Below are 4,420 nucleotides of genomic sequence, written 5' to 3' on the forward strand. Positions count from 1 at the left end.
TACTCCGAGGGCCTTTCACTCACTCACCGCAGACAGGTTGGTGGTCTTTCTGTCTTCACCCGACTCCTCTCCGGCCTTGCTCCCCCAGCTCTCTCTGTGCTCTGTCCCCCAAATATTCCTACAGGTCGCACAAGATCTGCCAGCAACCCTCTCATGGTTAAGCTGCCAAAATCTAGGCTCTCTGCTCACCTTCACTCTTTCATTCCTCTTTTCTCCTGCCTCTGGAACAAACTCCCCCACTCTCTTCAATCCCACTCCTCCCTCCAGGTCTTTAAAACAGCTGTTCACCACCATCTCTTATCTTCCCCCATCCAAAACCTTGATCTTTTCTACCCACGCTAATTCACCCCAGATCTACTTTTTTGAAATTTCAACTTCTTTCCTGGAAGTCCTCGCAGTGTCCATATGGTTTATACCTCTCCCACCTCCCCCCAAGCCCTCTCCCTCCCACAGTTCTCTCGATGTCCCTGCTCTCAAATGTTGTGTTTGTGTCCTTCACCCTCTCGCCCCATCTTGTATACCGCTCCCCTTATTTTGTCTTTTATGTGTCGGCTTGACTTTTTGTGTGATTAATGTTCGCTCTTTCTCGAGCCTTGATCTTGTGTCCCAAAAAAAACCAAAAAAAAAACAATCACCAGACATTTGAACACAAATAAATCTAACAATTCCGGAAGCGGTTGAGGTTAGTGGTAAGGCTGTTTCTTCTTCCTGAACATCATCACACTTAACTCAGAAACGTGATGAATGGCACATTCACCAGCTTAGATTCAACGAAAAGGTAAAATGATGATTTGACATTTGTGATGGATTATGATTTGGATGCAATTGCTTTTACATTATATTTGCCCTAATTTCAAATATGTTAATGTTTCTTTTTTGCTTGAACAACACCAGGTACTCCAGCTATAAATGCTTTTATGCTTTACTCGGGGTACAAATACAACTTTGTGTGGGGGGTAACATAGGCTATGTGGCCTCAGCTTCATGTGTGGGTGTTGGGGACCAGGAGAGGGGCGTAAATTCTCTGTGTAAATGTGTACCGTGTAGCGCCACCTGGTGATGGTGGCAGAGGGTATTACCATTTCCTTTTTTACCTGGACAACACTGAGGTTAAAGGCACTCTTTGCAAGTGTACATGTTTCCTCATTCCCTCCCCTCCCTCCCCCAAAATGGAGGGGCCTGACAAAGCCACCCCCCCCCCAAAAGATGTATATGTAAAATATCTTTCCCCTCCCTCTCCCCTCACCTCCTCCTCTCCTCCCCCTTCCACATCCCCCACTCACCCCTCCCTCTCCTGCTCCCCCCCCCACCCCCTCGGCAATGCCGGGTTCTCCTGCTAGTGCTAGTCTACTTTTAAACCGAAAAGGACTGTTTGTGTGCTGTGTGAACATAAATCATTGTTGCCAATATACCACACCAACATGTGATGGCGAGGCTCTGCAATCTATGATTGCTCTTTCTTATTTATTGGAGTGCTGACGAATACTTCTCTTGGAGGACTTACATGATGGGATTATCGGTCGGTTCTGCCTCTTTCCCATGGGACAAAACGAGAAACATTACTTGATGCACTGGGGAGGGAGCAGCACCGACATTATTGTCTTAGTTGGTAAAATTCCACTCCCCCTTGGAATCCAGATTTTTCCATGAAGGATCGGGAATGGTCCGTCCATTGATTGCACAAAGGGAAGAAATGCGTAGATGGATAATGTGAAGACGAACAACAAGGATACATGGTCGTGCACGCTGAGATGGGGCTGTGCATGATCGGGCCTGCCATGATGGGACTCGGGTGTCTTCTGCTCTTTCCTGTGGGAGAAAACTGGAAACCTTATTTTATGCACAGGGTCCCAAACAAGAATACACCTGAACACTGCGCTGGGTATCGTGTTCTATGAACTAACTCTCTTGTGTTTCTTTTGTTTCCACACTGCTTCATTCTTTTATACCGGGGATGCCACCATGCAGCACACAGAGACGGTATTGGGAGGGAGAGGTGTACAATAATTAATGGATTAATTGCATATTTAAATCAATAAATAATGATCGTAAAATAATTTCTTAATCAATTGGCTAATAGCATACCTCATCCACCAGTGTATCATCCGAAGCTGTAACTTTTTGAAATTAATTAAATAAGTCATTCATCTAAAAAAATAAATCATTAATCAATAAATAAAAAATCGATTAATTGATTAATCAATAAATCAAATATACCATTTAGAGCCAAATCAATTCGTCTTTATCGCGTCCAAATATCAGCTTCCAGGTCAAAAGGTGCCTGAGATATTGACCACATGAGAAAGAAAATAAATAAGTACTTCATTAATCGATAATAATTAAGTAATTAATCTATTAATTGATTAATCAAAAAACAAAAAATACCGTTTTGCCAAAGCACTTGTCGAAATGTCAGCTTCCCAGCTCAGAGGATGGCTGAGATATCGCCCAGACAAACAAACAAACACATGAAAAATCACTCACAGAGCGACACTTGACAAAACAGAACAAAGTCGGATGGCACTCAGTAGAGCATCCTTTTGACCTCAAAAATAGTTAGCGGTTGAATTGAGTGACCTGATATACAAATTGTCTTCAAAGTTTAAGTTAATCTGATGAAAATTGACAATTTCAGAAATTTGGCCTATGTTGACCTTTTGGCCTATCTTGACCTCAAAAATAGTTGGTGGTTGGATTCAGTAAGCTGATTTTAAGTCAATCGGATGAAAATTAAGGATTTTAGAAATTTAGAAAAAAGTGGTTGACCTTTGGCCTATTTTGACTTTTTGACATCAAAAATATATAAGACCTTTTCGGACCACGAACTCTACCATTTGGTGAAGTTTCGTGAAGGTTGGTTTAAAATTGTGACCTGTAGGCAAGTATAAGTGAGAGGACAGAAAAACACACAAACACACACACAAACAAACAAACACATGAAAAATCACTCACAGAGCGACACTTGACAAAACAGAACAAAGTCGGATGGCACTCAGTAGAGCATCATTTTGACCTCAAAAATAATTAGTGGTTGAATTCCGTGACCTGATATGCAAATCGTCTTCAAAGTTTAAGTTAATCTGATGAAAATTAACAATTTTAGAAATCTGGCCTATGTTGACCTTTTGGCCTACGTTAACCTCAAAAATAGTTGGTGGTTGAATTCACTAAGTTGATATGAAAATCCTTTTCACATTTCAAGTGAATCAGAGGGAAATTGAGGATTTTACAAATTTGACAAAGTTGGTGACCTTTGGCCTATGTTGACCAACTGACCTTTTGACCCCCAAAAACTAGGCTTCTTGCTATAACCAACTCTATCATTTGGTGAAGTTTCGTGAAGATCGGTTGAAAATTGTGACCTGTAGGCCACTGACGTAAAGACGGACAAACAGATAAACAGACAAACACAGAATAACGCACAAGAGCAACCAATATACTTGACAAATCTTCGATTTCTTCAAGGAACAAGAACCAGACATGCAAATATCTGGAAAGAAAAGCAAGAAAGAAACCGGAGTGAAAACTGAGTACTCCCTTTCGGAGAGGAGTATCGGCACTTCCTTGGGTGCCCGGGGATGACGTCATGCAGCGCCTGAGATGGCGAAGGAAAGGAGTTGTGTACAAAAACGTCATTGCACCCACAGCCGGAAGGACATATCTTGGCTGCAATGGGACACACCGACTTCGTCGTAGTCAACCGAGCAATTCCAGTATCCGGATCCTGGTCTTCACCAACACCTCATTAATTCCTCCTTGTCGCACACTCAACCTGTCCACAAAGTTTCCACCGAATCCACCCATAACTTTATGAGATATCCTGCTCTCAGACAGACTGAAAACATTATCTCCCTCGACCTTCGGTGGCTGAGGTAATTAGGTAAGGACAACAAATTCCCGTTCATCACGTCATTTCATTGGGACAATTCATGAGAATCCATTTCACCCACGGATTGGGAAACTAAATGAAGTACAAATTGATTGTTGGAAAAATAAAAAGATGCATTGGCCGGGAATCGAACCCGGGCCTCCCGCGTGGCAGGCGAGAATTCTACCACTGAACCACCAATGCGATGCGAACTCATGTTTGAGCAAATGTAGAGAGGTGCAACGTTTTTCCAAGATGCTGTTCGTACCACGTGGCCTATGACGTCATAATTATCACTAAAAGTTCTGCAGGAGGAGTCGATCCTCTGGAAATTAATGAGCCAAGAGAATGAATTTTTTAAATGTGGACACGTACGACAAACACACGCACACCACTGATCGCGTAACCCCGCTTTTCGCTTCATGAGCGCAGGATAATGATGATGTCATTGGTGCCTTCATTGTGATGTCATAATTTGACAAGGACAATGCTTGATCCAATCAGTTTGAAATGTATTGAGCGTGATCAACACAACACAAAAATGTGAGAATT

At 42.4% G+C, this 4,420-nt stretch overlaps 1 non-coding gene across 1 annotated transcript; it reads right to left on the reverse strand.

Moving 5' to 3' along the window:
* Window positions 1–4,001: 4,001 nt before the first annotated feature.
* TRNAG-GCC (transfer RNA glycine (anticodon GCC)) lies at window positions 4,002–4,072 on the reverse strand. The gene has a single exon. It is a non-coding gene; the product is annotated as a tRNA-Gly (tRNA).
* Window positions 4,073–4,420: the final 348 nt, after the last annotated feature.

The sequence above is a fragment of the Myxine glutinosa genome, chromosome 3, assembly GCF_964187855.1.
Source record: "Myxine glutinosa chromosome 3, kmMyxGlut1.1, whole genome shotgun sequence".
In the NCBI taxonomy this organism is placed as follows: domain Eukaryota; kingdom Metazoa; phylum Chordata; class Myxini; order Myxiniformes; family Myxinidae; genus Myxine; species Myxine glutinosa.